At 32.3% G+C, this 22207-nt stretch overlaps 1 long non-coding RNA gene across 1 annotated transcript; it reads right to left on the reverse strand.

Annotated features, from left to right (window-relative positions):
* Positions 1-791: 791 nt before the first annotated feature.
* LOC148599409 (uncharacterized) lies at positions 792-12015 on the reverse strand. Its single transcript, XR_015918056.1, has 6 exons — positions 11936-12015; positions 11379-11442; positions 8706-8774; positions 5431-5502; positions 1286-1409; positions 792-920 (listed from the first exon to the last, which is right to left on the reverse strand). It is a non-coding gene; the product is annotated as an uncharacterized LOC148599409 (long non-coding RNA).
* Positions 12016-22207: the final 10192 nt, after the last annotated feature.

A 22207-nucleotide genomic window follows, 5' to 3' on the forward strand; every position in this document is an offset into this window, starting at 1 on the left:
CATACAAATGCTTTTCAATCACCTGCGGAATACTCATCCCGCAATGGAAAAGGGAGTTCTGGTGCGCTGTAAAATTTAGATTTAACCCACAATTTCGTTTGAAATGCCTGTACCAAGAGTATTGTGGTACTAGCTGCTCAAGTAGTGCAATATCTATTTTGTCAGATATATTTTGTTCCGTAATTGTGTTGTTGCTCTTTTTAAACCTTTAAAGTATTACTTCGCTTTAACTATAGCAAATAACCAAAGGAAGTCTTTATAGCCCTACACAAATTCCGATCATATAAAGAGTGCTCGATGACACGTGATCTATAAAATCAAAACTTCATTGTAACAATTTACTAACTTACATATATATAGTGGATGGCAGATATTTGAACGCCCCAGTCTCTATTACCTTTTTTTGATTTGAATCGAGCCGGCTGGAAGTAAACGTGTGTGTCATGTTTTCATCTTTTGACAATCAAACTAATTATAGAAGCATAAATATGATGAAAAATGTAAATTCAATACAAGATGCAAACGAAAATGTCAATATGACAATTACCTGTCAAATGTCCGTCCTTACCAGATTCTGATTGTTCGATAAAACCTAGTAGGTTATGATCTTGAAAATTGGGGAACAATTAATTCCAAAACAATCTTATTATTTGCAAAGACAAATGAGTGAAGGCATTCGGAGAACAGAAATTTGATTTATTTTAGCCGAGTTCAAAATCAAAGTGAACAGAACAATGTATATAAACTTACAAATAGTGAAGCTTCGGAGCATCCTGGAAGGTTCCACTCCTAATAACTGTCAAATGGTTTGATTGTAACCAGCTTCACAAAAAGACAAACACATTATTGAATTGGAAGTTTGAGTAATACTCGTTACTAAGACGTGTTAATTGATGCAGGAAATATAACGCTATTATGACCTGAAAACATCCATATAATGTTATAACGGACAAATCTGCGAAACGATGTTAAGCAATCTTGGATGTTTTAACAAATAATCCCCTATAAATATCGATAAAAGTTTCATTTCTGTCTGCAGGATTCGTCTTATCTGTAAATTTATAATTCATTCTAAGAATCTGCCCTTTAACCACACCATTGTCTTGTTTTGTATAATGATTTAATAATAATATTTTCCAATACTAAACGTTTTTTTCTTACCACATTTAACCATCATGATCAATGGGGGATAAAGATTCGTTCAATGATTCAGTCAATGAATTCTGTTGATTGTGAACATTAAAATAAACAAGTTGCATTGACAAATATTAGCACGATATTTTACCTTCTTTAAAGATATTATCAGATTCCGACTAAACTGTTTTGTGTTTCAAATGTATAGGAATGACCTTCTTTGTCTCTATTCTCTATTGCTATGTTGTCCACATATCATATATGCGCAACCCATCCTAAATTAATCAAGGTTTTTTTTATCATGTAGATGTGAATACAAGTAAATAGTCATTGTTTGATACTGAAAATCGGTATAATCAAGCTTTAGGGCTTGACATTAAATTCCATTAGAATCGAGGGTCTTCCCTTAGTGAACTTGCTCACAGTACCTAGTCTGTAATTTTACCCACAAAAAAAATAAGTTTACCCAGGTTAGTCCTCTTCTTGGTTATGTTAATACAGTTTTGCAAAAATGTATTTTACAAATTTCAGTGGACGAAAGGATAACAATGTCATCATGTTAAAAAGAAACTGTTAGAAAAGTTAGCTGTATGTAACAGGTTTTCGTTGCCACGCGAAGGACATTTCGAAACCTTGTAATGGAAAGATTGTAAAATGTGACAAGAATTACAGTCCATGTATGGGATAAAGTTCCTACTTGCCCCATACCCCAATGCCCTATTCCCCATCTCCCATTGCCCCACATCCTTTATCCCATAGCCCCATGCTTTATTTCCCATGGCCCATTCCCCATCCCAATTGCCATATATCCTATTCCTCATAACCCTTTTCCCCATTGCTCCACTCCCCACATTGCATCGAATTATATCCTGTTGTCCAATGCCTATTCTCCAATTCGAAAGGAAAAAGCAAAGTAAATGTTTTCTTTTTTTCTTTTTAAACACGCATAATGCATTAGGATGCAAACAGTTTTCGTGCAATCAATATCGATTTTAGAATCTCGCCTCCAAGTTCGATAATTACCAAAATCAAGGGATATTGCATTCTTTACATGTAATATCAACACCCCAATCTACACGAGAAATAATCATGCAAAATATTCTTTAAACTATGGATATATGTATAAGTATAAATAGTGAATGAATTTAATTTCTAAAATGATTCTTAAAAATGGATATTCTTGTTTGATTTCAAATTTAAAATCGGGAAACAAATTTCCAAATATATATATATATATATCCTACATAATAACACCTAGAAGAACTGTCCCGTACTACCATACATCGTGTACTAAGTTACAGCCCTAGATAAATCCTACGGGGAGGAATGACCCGGCCAGCGAAAGCTATATTTTTTTTTATATAGCCTAGCTGGCCGAGTGGTCTAGGGCGCTGGACTTAGTGCAGGCGGTGTTGCCATAGATGTCACAGCGGTACGAGTTCGAGTCCCGCGGAGGGAACGACCAAAAATTTGCTTCGCAAATTTGACAGTTCTAACATCGATGGGAATTTCAGACCCTTCTATAAGTTTACGTTATCTTCCCTGTATCAATTTGATCCGATGGAGCAGTGTAGCGGATAGAGGTGTCACATTCTGAGACGTTGTATAATATTGATTTGTTGTGACATGCATCATTAATTTGATCCTCTATCCTACATAATAACACCTAGATGAACTGTCCCGTACTACCATTCATCGTGTACTAAGTTACAGCCCTAGATTAATCCTACGAGGAGGAATGACCCGGCCAGCGAAAGCTATATGTTTTATATAGCCTAGCTGGCCGAGTGGTCTAGGGCGCTGGACTTAGTGCAGGCGGTGTTGCCATAGATGTCACAGCGGTACGAGTTCGAGTCCCGCGGAGGGAACGACCAAAAATTTCTTCGCAAATTTTCAGACCCTTCTATAAGATTACGTTATCTTTCCTGTATCAATTTGATCCAATGGAACAGTGTAGCGAATAGAGTCGTCACATTCTGAGACGTTGTATATATATATATATATATATATATATATATATACAACAATTTCGATTGTTTTAAATTAAGAAGAATGTCAAAATAATCATCATATGTGTGGCTGAATTTCATGAATTTCAGTCCAATTTCTCAAACATTACATATTTCTGCAGATTGTAAGTGGCAAACAATTCTAATTTTAATAATGGTCCAAAATTATTGTTCAAAATAATAGCAATGTCAATATTAGTATCCGGTTGGTGTTTGATACACTCATCTTTCAAACATCTTCAAGATGACATAATTGTGTGAAGTGTAGGTGTGCAAAACCTTTAAATATACATAAACCTATCAGTCTAAAAGTATTGTATAAAATGTAACAAAATATCAATATAAATAAGTTATATGTTGATTGCTGTAAAACATATATTTCAGACAAAAATCTTGACAATTAAAAATATGTTTGCAAATTGAATGAGTGCGAACACTTGCATTTTCCTAAATGGTCTTGTATCATTGTTTAAAATATTTACATCGCCAGAATAAGCATCCTGTATGTGTCTGTGACACATTACTTTCAGTAAAATTTCTCAAAAATGACATATTTCTGACGATTGTAAGGGTGCAAACATATTTTTTTTTCTATAATGGTCCGAATTATTGTTAGAAATATTGAATATTGCAATATAAGTATCCGATTGGTAATTGCGACACTCACATTTCAGTAAGAAATCTTCACAAATGACATGGTTTCAAAACTGTATGTGTGAGAACACTTGTCTATATCAATATTATGTTGATGGCTGTGATGGATAAGTTTCTGATTTAATTCTTAAAAATGAGATTTTTTGGCACATTTTAATGAGTTTGAACACTTGAAATTTTATAAATAGTTGTATATTAGTATTTGCAATGTTACAACGTAAAACGTATTGTTAAAATATTAAAAATGGCAATATTAATATCAAGTTGGTGGTTGCATCACTCATATTTCATATAGTGCAAACACTTGAAATTACCTTGTTGTTTAAAATGTCAAAATAGGCATCATATGGGTAGCTATGACACATTGATTTCAGTCCAATTTCCCAAAAATGACATATTTCTGCAGACTGTAAGGGTGGGAATTTAAAAAAAAAAAATGGTCCAAAATGATTGTTTCAAATATCATAAATGGCATATTATTATCCTTATCGAGGTTGCCTCGAATGACATATTTTTGCCAATTGAAATGGAATTAGCTTTTAATGTGATAAATGATCTTGTTGTTTTGCTCAGTATGTTTATAAAAAATCATTCGAGTTTCTCCGACACAAAATTAGTTCAGTTCAAATTTAAAAAAAAATGACATATGCTTAGAAATCATATGAGCGCGAACATTTTCAATCTATAATAACCAAATATTAAATATTGTACAAATGTACTACCGGAATATGAAAAGTGTCAATGAATGATGAACGGCGACTTTGTAAAATTGCTGTAAAGGAAAATGAAAGGTACCCAATTGTCCTATTTATATACCCCATTCCAAATGACCATTCCTTATTGTCCCATTAACCATCCCTCATTCCCCATTTTTCCATTTCCCATTCGCTATTGCCCCATTCCCCATGCCCATTGCCCCATACCCCATAAAACAGGAAGTTTATCCCATACAGGTACTGTATCCATGCACATAAGGGATCATAATTATCTATATTATATATGACAATGCGTAAAGGAACTGGTCTGAAAACAAATTGTCTAACAGCTTGCTTTTGTAGACAGCTACAACTAGGGAATGAGTGGTGAATCTTATTATATTTTAACACAAAGCCCATGTATAATTTTAACTATACTTCATTGGTGGCAAGTGCTATTGTCTTCCTATTGATTGAATGTGGTTTTTATATGAATCATTAAAATATTGCTTTGAAGACTTTTAGAGATCGCTTCATTTCAAATTCCCTTTATTCTTTGGTGATTAGTTATTCACTAGTTTTGAAATCAAAACAATATTGAATACACTATGTTTGTTGTAATTTACTAAGTAAATGAAAAAAGGTAAGAATATCAGTCTACAGGGCTGGCTATTGGACTCGCAGAATTTTGGTCGACAGGTAGTGGCATCTGGATTGCGTTTCGCCATATTCATTATTGTTGTTTTATTCAACACTAAATTCTAAATCATTAAAATATTGCGATTCCGATAAGCTGTGCATGCGTTTCATGGAAAACTTCTTTTCGACAGTGCTCAGACGAATAAAGAGGAAGATCTAGGTACAAATTATCCATGATTATACAACACCATTGTTCAAAGCTTTAAAAATATGACAGAAATGACTATTGGATTACTTACAGTAACTCTAGATTTGGAAGATTTTTGAATGCGCCTGGCTCTATTTCTTTAATTTTATTATTATCCAGGTATCTGAAAATATACTTTGATATTACCCGACGCTTAAAAGTATAACAAACATTATAAGACACCAAATCTTATCTTCAATAGATAGCGCAGCGATCGAAAGTTACTTCGATGCTTTTGTGAGATTGAAATCATTCATATATATTTCACAGGTCATATCTTTATTTGAGATGAACAATATACCACAAGATCTTATCTCATTGTATATGCACTACTTTCGATAAGCAGATAAATGGGACAGAAAAGATATGGGACATCATTGGCGGGTCAAGAGATTAAACAAAAGAGGTTGGACCGGAGAAAAAAAATAGCAGTTCCATTTTTGCATAAAAAAGTAAGCTTTTCCAATAAAATGAAGTTTTCAAACTCCGAACACCCTTCAATCTCCGCAACTGCTATACTTCATGTAAAATGCATATGATATTAAAAATATACAATGCCACTGCATAACCTGTTGTGTCACTTATTATACGTTAAATGGCAACGCAATCGCTTCACACAATATCAAGGGACTTGATATATTGTATTGAAAATAAATGTGTGCCTACGCTACGCAGGTGCAGATCATATATACTTTTCGCCCCGAAATGTAACGACTTAAGTCGGAATTTCAGAAATCATCCGAACATATTCTTGAGAATTCATCCGATCACAAACTTAACAATTTTCGGTATAATATAACAAATATTGATCGCAGTTGAAGGTGGTATGCATGCACTAAATCACTATATATTTTTTCTCGGGCAACATTCTTCCTTCGTGTAATAATTTAGTATCAAAGCAATGTTCGCCGGGTCAATTCTATATAGGTACAATGTATACGTATTTACTATATATAAATTACCCTATACCCCAGTAAACAGCACAATTGCTTTAATGTTTTTAAATTGCGCAATATACCATAAGAATGGAATGTCTGTTACATGCTTAAATCTTTAAATTTAAACACATAGCACAGCAACAGGTATGAACGATATGTCTATATCATGTGTTCAGGTATGTGATAGACAATGGTTATGATACATTAGCGGTCAATATAGCAAGTATTATTCAGTACTTTAAAATTGCCAAAAATAAGTATTTACATTTTGAAAATTCAAAATACATTAAGTTTATTTTTTTATTCTGATTATATAACAAAATATAAAAAAAATGTTGGAATAAGCTATAAGAAACGTAAACACAGCTGAGAAATCAATGGGCGACAATTGGCAGTCAAAGGTTTCTTCTCATTCATAATCATAGCTATTCGCATTTTTTCGTAACTAATGTATGTTTGAATGTATAACTCGATTTTCATTGCAATGATTAAAGGCCTAATGTGTAAAGTCATTCATTTCGACTATAATTAAAAAAAAAAACGAAATGAGTTGAACCTTAGTTTTAGGATTATTTCAACTGTAATTGTAGTCATTACATATAACAAACAGATGACCCTATCGATACGTCCGTTTGTGGGTCAAATTAGTGGAAATACCTATTAAGAAAACATGTAAGCATGACTTTCATGTATGCAAGTAATGCCAACAGTATCAATCAAAACTCAAGTCAACGAGTTCTGTATTGTTTTTTTTTTTTGTTTCGGGAAGGGGAGTATTTAGGTCAGTGTGTAAATATGTTAGGGCTGTGGTCTTTATCACTGTAGAAAATTGCCTTTATACTATAAATGCACTGGTAGCGTGGCAATATACTCAAAAGTAGCTGAACGGTATGGCACTGATTCCAACTATCATGTTACATAAAGAACATTACTATATTGCTTATTATGCCTATAAACAAACAGCATAAATATAACTAACAATAGCAATTATTTGTTATGACATCCCACCAGAGCGTTTGAGAATAATCAGGGACCCTCAAGATTGGTTTGTTTATTAAAAGTAAACATGACTACTCTCGCGGACTGGGATTATTATTGACGTGGGAACTGGATCAGGTCAACAGGTCGTAAACTACGATCGTATATATGTATAATTGGGAGACGTACACAGGAACATAATTCAACCTGGTCGTTGGTTGAGAAAGACTGTGCTGGAGGGTTCTGGCCACTTAAAAAGGGTTATTCAGGTATTTAGCCCTTGTAACGGATACACGATACAATAAAAGGAAATGGGTTGAACGGAACTTATTCTGGGTTAATAATATATCCCTTACACACAAAATGACGGGTGAGAAACTAGACTATAATGGAAAGGACAAATTAAAGAGAATACTTGACTGCGGGGGAAAACAGTGAGGACAAACTTGTTTGTACGAACTTTCCCAGAATACATAATTGTAAACAATGGCGTGCACAAATATACATAATGAGTTAATTGTGAGTGTCTACCGCATTCACATTAATGTTCAACTCAAGCTATAAAGAAACAAAAACAAAAAGAAAGTGCTTGAGTAGAACCATAGGTTACCGAACCTTTACGTCAAGCCTAAAAGTCTTACCCTTAACATGTAACACTAACCCCCTCCACGGCTAAGTTCGTCCCAAAACTGAAAAGATAGGAAACTTATCTAACACATTATTACTTAATCTAAAAAAAACTATTCTTCTGTTGGGTTTTCTATCAGATGTCCCTTCGCTTAATAGATTACACCGGTGCCACTTGAAGCATGTGTGCTGGAGAATTCGGGTATAGCGGAATTTCAGAAGCAAAGACAGAAATTAAGTACTTGTCTAGGATGATTAGACAAACCGATAGCTACATGACACGTCAAGACCTTATTAGACATAGCCATTTGATAGCTTAAGTCTTGAAAAAAAATCAAAAATAATGTACACGATATAACCTTTTAATGCATGTATTCTCTCCAAAATACAAACAATACAAAGCAATTCAATCGAACTCATTATGACCTCGATCTACGTTCGCTCCACTCGGGTTTGTTGTGCTTAGAACGATCGCAATGTGTAAATGGAAGATTTAGATTTGTTTTGTAATGGTCAAGAATGCGCAATACTCGTTTCAACCAGCGAGTCATCATTTGAGCATCATTTGCCAACTGCGCAGGTGGTGTGATATCTATTTTGCCAGATTTTGTTTTTGAACATGAGTATAAATCGGGTAAGTGATCGGTTATTTTGTTGTTATACTTATTGGATAGATACTTGACACTTGATATTTCTAGTTATTTTTATTTCGCAACCAGTTTGGCCTTTCAATTTATTATTAAGTATAGAAGGTTTTATGTCTAACAAAAAGTTTCATACTTACAATCTTATTGAATCACAGTTAACAAATGTTCCTCGTCTTATTGTTGAAATAGTATTGTTCTGAATAAAGCTGAAGACGGAAAAAATGTATTGTACATTTGTGTGATGGCTGACCTTACTAAAGTTTATTATCAACGGAGTTTTATTGGACTTCATAATACACACTTTATTATTGGTATATTTGTTTATTTGCTTTGTATAATTAGTTATTTCGTTAAGAAGTATTTATTCATCAGTTTTTATATGTCTAATTTCTTAGACTACAAGTGTGAATGTCTAAGGAAAAGTAACACAATATTCAAGTTCAGTACAACACTGAATGTTTTTCCAGATATTATAGATAGCATTAATTTTATATATTTAATATTTATTTATTATTTTAAGTGGCTACAGATGTTGACGAAATGGTGATATTTTAAGCATACATTAGCTTAAAGTCTTTCATTTAGCAAAGGTGAAACACATTGGCACTCCTTTAAGACACTTCCAAGGAAATAATTCTTCATTTTTAATATGATGATTTACCTTTTTTTTTTTGTCTGTTTATTTTGTTATGTTTTAGCTTTATTTTGTTTATGCATGTACTCAAGTAGCTATACGTATATTCACTTTAATTGAGTTCGTGCAGTGTGTATTTGTTTTTATTAAATTTGCTATCTTTGACTTTGTTATGTCAATGACCCCACCTCACTCCCATCACAACGTTGAATGATATGTACTATTTCAATAATGCTTTCTTTTAGAGATATTAATTAAAAAAACAGGAAGATGGTTCGATACTTAAAAATAACAAAAAAAGGTTTTTTCACTTACACATGACGAACACAAATGAACTGGTCCAATGGTTTCTCATTCAGGACTCCTATGCAAGTTATTTCTTTGTTACCATAATCTAGTCCAATTTGACCACAAGTGCATACTGTATTTTGACAAGTTTCTGGTGTTGGAAAATGTTGGCAAATATTGGTTTGATTTTCACAACATTCTAGTATTTTTATAGATAAAATGAAAACAATCCAAGTAGGAACTGATTTGCTCTGTTAAAAAAATAAACAAGTTATTTAGATACCTGTTTAAAAGTAAGATAGTAATCAAAGGAACCAAGATTCTAACAAAACTCAACAGAACGTAATCTAAGGCCAAGGACCAGACAATCAACAAAGAACATAAACAACAATTATACATACCAGGTAACAAAAGTACATGAGCGATTGGGACTCCAATAAAAACTGAGAGCTTTGACCAGGTGCACCGATAGGTTAAGCGTTCTGTTGTTTTTTTCCTATAAAAACCTACCGAGTTGCTCATAAAATATCAAATGCGGGGTAGGCGGAAAAGTATAGAAAAACTATGACGCGTTGAGCAAATCAGTTTACATGGTGCAGATGGATACACCGTAACGATCAACGAGTTCATAATGACGACCATAAAACTTCTGTAGTAATGCATTCAATCTTGTAGCCACTTAACCCTGTTACAGAAGCCTAATTGTAAGAACTCTAGCGCGATACAAAAGAAATTTGCGTAGTTACAGAAAGCTCTGGCACAACATATGAGTTGTGACATAAAGACTATACAAGCAGTTTCAGTCGGGATGTTGCCACATGTGAAAGGAATAATAATACAGAATGAAAAGTGATCACGTTTGTCGTAATGTTTGGTCAACAGTGTTCCTTTACCAAACATTTCTAAGCGTAGGTCTTTGGGGTAGATGCGATGTATTAAATCCTTACTAAAAGTGTTTAACGATACGTTATCTATATAGTGGAGACTGAAATGAAAGGACCAACCTTAATGTTGTTCTTTCTTTCGGATCAAATCAGCTATACATTCGACCTCATTAGAGTAAAAGAGTAGGTTATAAAGTAGAGGAGCACAATTTTGATTCTTATTGGAATGTCAATCGTTTACTGAAAAACGCGTCCACCATACTGGACAAATATGTTGTCGATCAAAAATTCCAGTATTTTGAAAATATCTTCTTTTCTAAATTTTGAAGATGATTTGGAATTATTTTTTATAAAGTATGAGGAATAATGAGAAGATGACAATCATTTTGATATTGTGTAGTGATTATTGACAGCCATTTTAGTAAAAAAAATTATGTATAACCACTTTTTCATTCAAAAGAAAAAGTTTATTAACTCGATTTAATGTTCATGTTTACCTTTATCGTTATTCAAACAGGATGATCAAGAAAATGAATTTAAGTTTTAGTTTGTTTTTTGTTTTTGTTTGTTGTTGTTTTTGCTTGTTTGTTTGTTTGTTTTTTTGTTTGTTTGTTTTTGTTTTTTTGATTTGGCTAATAACTCACCGAAAGGGAATTACCCACCGAAAATAGGAAAACGCAGACGTGTTTAAAAGCGGATAATACGATATTTTTATATCTACATTTTCAATATAAAAAACTCTTTAAGGTAGTTAGTATTAATACGCCATAATAAGATATAAATATTTCAAACCATCAGTGTTAATATGATTGTTTTGGAAGGGAACATTTAGCTGCTTTTAATAATTTATATGATAAGTCAGTTTTTGTAAAATGTCATGGGTATAAATCATATAAAATACATTTAAGTGCTAAGGCACAAACAAATTATTATTATTGTGGGTTGAGACACTATTTGAAACCATAACAAATGACGTTATATCAGAATCAATATTTATTTCAAACCTTGCGTTTTGCTTTCATCATTACAACTGATCAAGCAATCTTTAACACGTTTACACACTGGTTTCTAAAATAAAGATACAAATATGATTAAAAAGGGTTTGATGTATATCTGTGAAACCGATTGCCACTCATTGAAGTATACTGTTTTAATGGAACAATAAACGTGATTCATTAGCCATTTTTGTATAATGATAATCTTAACTGATACACTAGTTTTCTTCAAACAAATCGCTTTGGTTTTAATAAAATCGAATTATGTATTTTTTTTTAGCAAGCAAGCCCGAAAGTTCGTCTCTTTTGAATTTTTTTATTGGAAAACACTTCCTGTCAGACTGAAATCATGCTCACAGTGCCTCTGAAGTTATAACTTTACATTTGTCCGTCTTGAGTATGTTCAAGTTATTTTTGTTTTAATTTCCAATTCTAACTAAAATGGATAACAATGAGCTGCTTTTGAAGGCTATACAGGTTAATAATACCTTATTAACACATATTCATTATATTCATGAGATTCAGAGCTTAATCAGTTCAAATAGAAATATAAGCTCAATACTTACCTTTTCCTTTAGTACATGTACGTCATAGTCCAAATAGATTATATTAGATAAATTACCACGAACAAGCTGCTTTATTACAGTCATATAATACATTGTACAATTCATTATATCGTACAAACATACGAAATAAATATTTAAACGTTATATAAAAGGTTTATAGCTCATAAATCGCATAATATTTTAACATACTCAACACTTTACAAAGTTTGGGTTCTGTTACATAATACTGGATACTAATATAATGCAAATGGTTCATTACTGTGAAATGTGTACTATTAAGACCTTTATGCAGTGTTTTTCCCATGTTTATGTTTTATGCCCACAGTTGTTTCTTTGGTTTATATAAAATATTTAAATTATCTAAAATATCATATGGGAAATTTATGAATAAGCTATCATTCATTTATAACTATGCTAAATACCGGCAATACAAACTGATGACCTGACTTATATGTTACATGTAAGTTAAAATGTAGAGATAACACCAACACAATCTTTTTCCACATTTGTTGTACTTATATTATTTGCTTTCCAAAAGAACGTCACATCTCCAATTTTGATAATTGCGATCAATAATACAACATCCAAAATTATAATACATTTATCATCAGCAAAATTTAGAAGCATATTCAATATCTATCTAATACTTAAAAAGTGTCGCATACAATGCTACACAAACAACACAACACTGTCAATGAAATAAATAGAATATACATAACAAAACTTACAAAGCAACGTATGTAAATGAGCAACTCCACATAAAACCGAGAGTACTGTCCAGGTGCGCTGGCACGGAACTTATATAGGAAAAGATGATCATTTCTTGGTATACAGAGAAATGCGGAATGGGGATGGAGGTGGTGAAGGTGTATTGAAATATGGTGTTGATATGAAGAGGTGTATGTAATATTTTTTTTAAAATAGCCGCTAAAATCCTGAAGAATTAAGAAATATAGAATTAAGTTTTATTATGTAAATAATTTATAAGAAATACTCAATTGTAATTGCATGAAAGAATGAGGATTTGTCTATTGGGAATAGGAAGTTATAAATTTGGATTGGGATGTGGGGATGGTATAAGGTATAAGTTGTTAGTTTATACCATACAAGTTTTGTAGGGTGAGCGTCCTCTGCTTTTTATACAAGCATCAGTATCTTCAGTTAAAAAAAAACAAAAACAAAAACAAACAAAATCAAAAACAAACAAAAAACAAAAACAAAAAAGGAAGACAGACGAAAGCAAAATTCTATATTTGCGTCTTTCCACCTGGTGCAATATAATATCATAACATAAGCGGACAGCAAAAATAAGTTTAAATTTCCTTAAAGATTTACAGGTGGATTGATAGAGCATTGCCACTTTTCGTTATCAAAAGTATTTACCTCACAGAGCTGTTGTATTTTTATTGACGATCACTTCAATGTTTTTTTTTATACTTTAATGATGTTTGCATTTATGAATTACACATCTATTATCAAAGCTTATCAATGTCATTTGAATCGTTGACTTGTCCTCGTACATCATGTTTCCTGTACGAATAGCAATACAAGATTGGTGATAAAAAAACGTAACTTGCAAAACCGAAAATACCATATATCTTCTCCAGTGCCAATGTGGTGTGCAGTACGTTGGCGAAACAGAACAACCTTTCAACAGGCGTATGAATCGCAGTGACTACAAATGCAAACCAGACCTCTCTCTAAGTCGCCATCTTAGATCTGCCGGCAACACCTAGGAGGATCTCCACAACATTATTGTGACGATCATAGAACATAATAAAAACTGGTCAAAATGTAAGAGTATCTCGGGAAAGCTTTTGGATGAAGAAATTGCAAACAACTTCTCCAGATGGAATTAACGAGAAAAAATAATTCATTTTTAGGTCTTGGTCTAAGGCTGGTATAGCACTACTTGCTATACATCAATACGCCGTACTACTATATTTGGACTTTTTAGTTTTTTTTAAATTGTTTTCCACAGTTAATTATAACTTTGATAAAAGACCCTCTTTGTTATTTTCATTTAGGCTCCTCATCAGTTGCTTATGTGAGCCTTTGATAAAGGTACAAAAACCCACAGCGTACGCGATTCAGCTTCTGAATCTCTTTTGATCTTGGACTTTGTGAGTTTTTTGCTCATATAGGTTTATGAGTAATATGCTGAGGAAGGATATCAGTTATCTGAAATATTCAATTTAAATTTTACCATCTTCTGGTGATGTTAAACATATTTAGACGTTTATATATATATAAACGTCTAAATATGTTTAACATCACCAGAAGATGGTAAAATTTAAATTGAATATTATATACATTGGATTTTATTTCACCTTGCATTATATTGCAAAGTATACCAAGTACGGTTTAAAAAATAAAGTTGGGCTTTTAGTTTGCGCGGCTGAATACTGAATTGAAGTTTCTCTATGTATTGTTCCCATTTTCAATGTTTAAAATTGAAATCAACATTTATGCTGTTAGTTTTTCCCTAAGGTTTATCTATCACATGAACGTCATTTCGTATCAATGTAATAATTGCTGCTCTTTTACCTTTTTTTCTGAATTTACGCTGATTGCGTTCTACAAATGGACCTTTGAATCTTCCTACAAAGTATCAATGAAACATTTATATTTGTAATCTGACAAATGCATGTGATCAACCAGAATCATTTGACTTACGTATTTTTGCTGATCTTTTTTGTCATGTTTTATACAATGGCAATGTATACAAGCGAATATGAATGAGTAAATATCAAAGAGTGGTATAACATTATTTAATTCCATTGAAGGTATATATTTTTACATTCTTTAATTATAAAATCCGTCGTATTTTCAGGTAAATTAAAATCAAATGCTAGTGATAAATGTAAAGAAAAAAAATGAAATGTTCCAGCAGGTGTGAAATGGCTCAAACTGTAATAGTCTTCAGTATCCGTTGACAACATCCATAGGAACGAACCATACGACAGTGCCATATAACGAATACAAAAAAGATACCACCCTTTTTGTTGAATTCTAAAATGAGTTGTCAAGATCATAAGCTAAAGTATCACTAGTAACAATAACACTTTTACCAAAATCAGACGTCAGATGATTTTTGTTCAAATTTTTATTTGACATGTGATGCAGTAAAGACGAAATTTCAATTTTTATTCAAAAGCTCTTCCAATATTCAAACATAGATAAATTGGAAGTTTTGGAAAAGTATGTCGTTTGTGTGTTGGAAAAAAACAAAACAAAACAAAAACAAAACAAGAAAGTTCGGAAGACATATTTACAAATTTCAGTATTTTCTAAGTTCCTAAAATTATCATTTGCCCTGTCCAATAAGAAAGAAATGCTTAAAAATGTCAGAAGAAAATGATTTTTAGAACTTTTTGAAATTTTGTGTTTTTTTTCTGGTGTCATTTCAACGATGTCACACCAATTTCAATTGTAATTATATGAAAAGGAATTAAACAGATATAATAATAATAATACTGCCACTACACTCTCCATACAAGAGATAGCGGAAAACCATTAACCTGTGCTATCATATTTTGGTCTCTACCATAAACGATGATTGTGATCTAACGTCTATGTATTGGATTCCTTAACTCGACTAAAATCCATACAAACAACGCTATATAACTGGATCTGCAATTGATACAGTACCACTGAACTTTTTCAAAATTGTGAACCCCTATACTCACAGCTGTCAAAAAAGGTCTCCAGTCCTTCCACAACATCTGTTGCTTCTGTAATGGTATTAATTCAATGCGGATCCTGAAAAAAACTCGAAAGATCTTCTGGAAACCATCTATTCAAGTTCATAATCTTAATACAACAGCATTAAAACTCTTTTTACTGCTACATGCATTTACCATACTCTTTCAAAATTCCAAATCGAAAACGTTATACATAGTTGTTACTCCAAACAAAGAAAGTACATCTAAATATAAATATGTAGTTGATGGTAGATATTCCTCACTTTGTTGAAATATTTCAAAATTATCTTCCACGTTTACCGAAAAAAAAATGTTTTCAAAATTCTGATTTTTTTATCTACAACATATTTGTCCAGTGTTGTGGAATCGTTTTTCAACAAACGGTCGGCTATCAAACGGGAATAAATTGTGCTCATATACTTGCTAACTCATTAGAGGCTGACTTTATAGCTTATCTGATCCGAAGGAAGAACCTTCGTTTAGTCAGTTCCGTTTATCTCAATTTCTACTATCCATAAGACGTGTTAAAAGCAAACAATCCTAGTTTCAGGGATTTTATACATCGCATCTACCCCATAGAACATGATAAAAAGTATACTACAGACACTGTGAAGTCTCAAATTTTGAACTACATTAAGAGATCGATTATTAAGGATAAACTTTAGACCAAACTATCTGTCAAATACGATGACTTCTCAAACCGTACTGTCAATTTTCCTTTCGTCTGTGGCAACACCCTTTCAGCACCTACTAATAAAGTTTTCATATCACAACTTATACGTAATGTCAGAATTTGCTCAACTTTGCAGGCAATTTGTAACTTCACTAGAGAAGTTTTATGGACGTCACCATAAACTCGTGGATTGTTACCTCGTATCCATCTGCACTTTGGAAACTGATTTGTTCAACGTATCATGGTTTTCCTTTACTCTTTTGTCTTATCTGGATTTGAATTTCATGAGAAACTCAGAGGGTGTTTCTAGGAGAGCAGAGGACTGTTACCTTACCAAGGAACATGATCCATGCTCCCTGTTTTTAGAGAGTGAGTCCGAGTATCTAATTCACTTTTGTCACTTTGTATGTGTTATTTTGGTTGTTTTATTTGCTTTGTTGTGTTTTCTGTCTGTGCACATTCCTTTTATTTCCCCTAGAATCTTAGTTCCCTTGATAACTCTTTGACACACATTGACATAAAAATTTATAGCTCAACTAGGAGACTACAGACACAGTTTGTCCAACATTTTTTGCACCTATATCTCCAATTCGACAACAGTGGTCATCTCAGTACTGAGATTTAAGATAAAAAAGACGATATTAGTTTTAAAATTATGAAATTTCCTTACCTGTGCAGCAATATACATCCCCTGCATATGGTGTTTATATATCACAACTAATTTGCTACTGTAGAGCAAGTACTAACTACTCTGATTTCCTTGAATTTCATAAATATCCTCTTGAATCAGGGATTTGAGGAAATGCGTCAGTTTCTTCTAAAACAATGAGTAATGATTGCTTTATAAAATTTTGTGTTGTACTGATATAAACACTGATTTACCGATTATGACAATTAATCATACAAATGCTTTTCAATCACCAGCGGAATATTTAAGCCGCAACGGAAGAAGGAGGTTTGGTGCGCAGTAAAATTTAGATTTAACCCACAATTTCGTTTGAAATGCCTGTACCAAGACATGACTATTGTGGTACTAGCTGCTCTGATGGTGTACTATCTATTTTGTCAGATATATTTTGGACCGGGGATTAGTGTTCGGTAATTGTGTTGTTACCCTTTATAAACTTTCCAAGTATCACTGCACTTTAACTATAGCAAATAACCAAAAGAATTCTTTTTAGCCCTACACCAATTCCGATCAGATAAATAGGACACATGATCTATAACGTCAAAAATTCATTGTAACAGTTTACTAACTTACATATATCTAAGGGATGGCAGATATTCAAACACCTCAGTCTCTATTACCTTTATTCTGTTTGAATCAAGCCGACTGGAAGTAAACGTATGTGTAATGTTTTCATCTATTGACAAACAAATACACGAAATAAGCATATTTACGATGAAAAAAATTAATACAATACAAGATATAAACGAAAACGTCAATACGAAAATAATCGTCAAATATCCGTCATTTCCTGATTCTTACAAGTTTGATACTTAGTAGGGTGTGATCTGGATAATTGATTGTAAAGGCAAATGAGAGAAGGTAATTCAACTTAGTTAAAAATCATATTGAACAGAACGATATATATAATTGCGTACGGTTTTCTGTATTAGCTGAAGAGCAGTTTCCTTTTCTGTTGTGTTACAAAAAGTCATGTGTACTCGATGTTTTTAAAAAATGTGTATGAAGGCTGAATAACATACTCAACTTAAGTAGGTCAGAAGAAACTTAATTGAAAATATTAAAAGTAAACTAAACTTACAAAATGGTTCAGGTTTGGAGCATCCTCGAAAGTTCCATTCCAAATAACTGTCCAATTGTTTGATTGTAACCAGTTCACAAAAAGACAAACACATTATTGAATAGGAAGTTCAAGTAATACTCCTTACTATCAAGCAAGACAAATAACGCTATTATGACATGAAAACATCCAAATGGTGTCATAACAGACAAATCTGCGAAACGATATCAAGCAATTTTGGAATCCCCTATAAATATCGATAAAAATAATTGTTCACTCAGTTTCCTTTCTGTCTGCAGGATTCGTCTTATGTGTAAAGTTATAAATCATGCTAAGAACCTTCTCTTTAACCATATCATTCCTTTGTCTTGTTTTGTATGATAATTTAAATAGTGTTTTTTTCCAATACTAAACATAATTCCCTGACCACATTGAACCATCATGATCGAAGGGAAATAAAGATTCGTCCAATGACTCTGTCAATGAAGTCTTTTGATTTTGAAAAGTAAAAAGAATGAACAATATCAAGTTGCATTGACAAGTAGCGGCACGGTTTTTTTTACCTTCTTTAAAGATATTATTAGATTCCTACTAAAATGTTTCGTGTTATAAATGTATATGAATAACCTTTTTTGTCTCTATTTTCTTTTGTTATGTTGTCCACATATCATGTATGCGCAACCATCCTAAATTAATCAAGGCATTTTGATCATTTAGATGTGCGTACAAGAAAATAGTCATTGTTTGATACTGAAAATTAGTATAATCAAGCTTTAGAGCTTGACTTTAAATTTTATTACAATCAATGGTCTTCTCTAAGTGAACTTGCTCACAGTATCTAATCTGTAATTTTACGCACAAAAAATATTATAACAAATGTTAAAATTGTCTGTATTAGTATTATGTTCATGGCTGCGATAAATATATTTCTGATTAAATTCTTGAAAATGAGATGTTTTGGAAAATTAAATGAGTGTGAACACTTGAAATATCCTTAATGGTTTTATATTATTATTTGCAATGTTAAAATTGTCATGTGCGTGACTGTGACACATTAATTTCAGTTCATTTTTTTTTCAGAAATGACATATTTATGTAGATTGTAAGGGTGCAACCAATTTCTTTTTCTATAATGGTCCTAAATTATTGTTTACATTATTAAAAATGGCAATATTAGTATCCGGTTAGAGGTTGCGTTACTCATATTTCAGTTAAAATCTTCAAAACGACATATTTTCTTCACTGTGTATTTGTGCGAACACTTTTAATATACCTATTAGTCTAAAATTATTTATAGAAATATTAAAATTGTCCAGATAAGTTTTTTGTTGATTGTTTTAATACATATATTTCCAACTAAATTCTTGAAAATGAGATATTTTTGCAAAAAATGAGTGCAAACACTTGAAATTACCATACTGTTTAAAATGTCAAAATACGCATCATATGTGTATCTTTGACACATTAATTTCAATCCAATTTCTCAAAATATGACATATTTCTGCAGATTGTAGAGATGGGAACAGTTTTAATTTCACAAATGGTCCAAAATTGTTGTTTAAAATTTCAAAAATGGCAATATTATTATCCTTATCGAGGTTGCCCCAAATAACATATTTTTGCCAATTGAAAGGGAATCAGCATTTTATGTTTTAAATGATCTTCTTTATTGCTCAGTATGTTTAATGTGTTTAGATCAAAATCTTGCGAGTGTCTCCGACATAAGACAAGTCCAAATTTTCAAAAAATGACATATGCTTAGAAATCATATGAGCGCAAACATTTTCAATTATATGATGACCAAATATTAAATATTGTACAAATGTTCTACAGGAATATAAAAATTGTCAATGGATAATGAACTGCTACTCTGTACAACTGCTGTTATAGAAAAATGATAGGTACGTTGCTTGCGAAAAAAAATATTTTTGATTGACCAATCAATATTATTCCCTCGCCCCATTCCCAATTGACCTATTCATATACCGCATTCCCAATGTCCCGTTCCCCATCCCCCATCCCCCAATCCACCATTCACCACTGGCCCGTCCCCCACTCCCTATTGTCCCATTCCCCATGCCCATTGTCCCATACTCCATAAAATGTGAAGTTAATCCCACACAGGTACTGTACCCATGCACATAAGGAATCAGAATCAAATATATAATATATGACATTGCGTGAAAGAACTGTTTTAAAAAACAATTTTTTTTTCACAGCCTGCTTATTTAGAAAGCTACAACTAGGGAATGAGTGGTGAATGGAATGTTAACCATTCTTCATTGGTGAAAAGTGATAATGTCTTACTAATTGAATAAATATGGTTTTTGTATGAATCAGCCTTCGAAAATATTGTCTTTTAGAGATCGTTTCAATCCAAATTCCCTTTATTCACTAGTTTTGAGATCAAGAAAATATTAAATACACCATATTTGTTGTAACTTATTCAGTAAATAAATTATAAAAGGTATGACAAATTAATATTTCCACTAATTTCCATGAACAACATATAATTAATCGTGATCAGAAAATCAGTCTACAGGGCTGGCTATTGCACTCGTCGAATTTTGGTCGAGACGTTGTGGCATCTTGATTGCGTTTCGCCATATTTATTATTGTTGATTTATTCAGCACAAAATTCTAAATCATATAAATATTGCGATTGTCGATAAGCTGTGCATGTGTTTCATCGAAAACTTCATATCAATAACACTCAGACGAATAAAGAGGAAGATCTCGGTACATGCATTATATATATTGTATTGAAAATAAATGTGTTTTTAGGGTACATTTTGTATACATTTCAACAATATGATTGGAGTTGCAAAATGGTATTGATATTGTTCCTGCATGTTTAAACAATACAAACTTATAATTTGAAGAACGACTAAAAACGTGTTACTTGCTAGAACTTCCTAAATACAAATGAATGTTCAATAATGTTTTCAAAACCAAATACTACTATGTGTAATGTCATTTGATTTGACGACACTTTTTTTTTACATTGTTTTTTCTTTTCAGGTATTCTTTTCATTTACAGTTGCTACTGTCCTATAGATATTTTATGTACACGTTTGTAAGACTAAATCCCGAGCTTCCTACATTACATGTTGTCCAAAAATAATTCGAAATTCTTGTTTTAAACCTCGACCTTTCTGAAAGCAAAGTGTCTGCATACGACTAACTAAATAAAAAAAAATGCGCTTAATTATAGCTAATCTCCTTTTGAATACTAGTACTTTAGTGTAAAACAAAGTTATGAATATTATATCTAAATATACATGTGCATGCAAATCATTTAGTCTAAACAGACCACGTGTGATGTATTGCATTCTGGTGCCGTCAACTCCCCCCTTTCCCCCTTAAATTGGGGAAAATAATCTTATTTGCATAAAATCCTGATTTGTCACGATTTCTATGTCCAAATTTATTTTCCCACGTTTTGTTTGGCATTTTACACTAACAAGAAATCTTGAGACCGCTCCTCGCGTTAATAAATTTCTGGGAATGATCAAAGTACTGAGGTGTTCAGGGAAGTTACAAACAGGTAAAACTAAAAAAAACAACAACAATAAAACAAACCAAACCAAGACAAAACAAAACAAAGTAAAGCAAATGCTTGTCTCAATGTGACTGTTATTTAATATAATTCTGGTAACTATCAAGTATTTATTACAAATGAAAATCATCGGCCATATCCGCTCCACTACAATAACCCTATACCGATGCAGATCATATATACTTCTCGCCCGAAATGTAACGATTTAAGTTACTTTCCCCTTTGTGACACAAACAGAGAGAGATGGAGAAAATGGGATTTTCAGAAATAATCCGTACAAATTCTTGAGAATTTATCCGATCACAAACTTAATGATATTCGGTATATTATAACACATATTGATTGCAGTTGAAGGCAGTAGACATGCACTAGATCACTATACTTTTTTCAGGCAACATTCTTTCTTCGTGTAATAATTTAGTATCAAAGCAGTCATTCGCCGAGTTCACTCTATATAGGTATTCGTATTTACTAAACATCGCCCTGTACCCCAACACCTTTCTTTTAACGTTTTTAAATATCGCAATATACCCTAAGAAAGGAATGGCTGTGACATGCTTCAATCTTTAATTTAAAACATATCAAAGC

The sequence above is a fragment of the Perna viridis genome, chromosome 13, assembly GCF_037379345.1.
Source record: "Perna viridis isolate PV_CMFRI_1.1 ecotype Kerala chromosome 13, ASM3737934v1, whole genome shotgun sequence".
Lineage (NCBI taxonomy): Eukaryota > Metazoa > Mollusca > Bivalvia > Mytilida > Mytilidae > Perna > Perna viridis.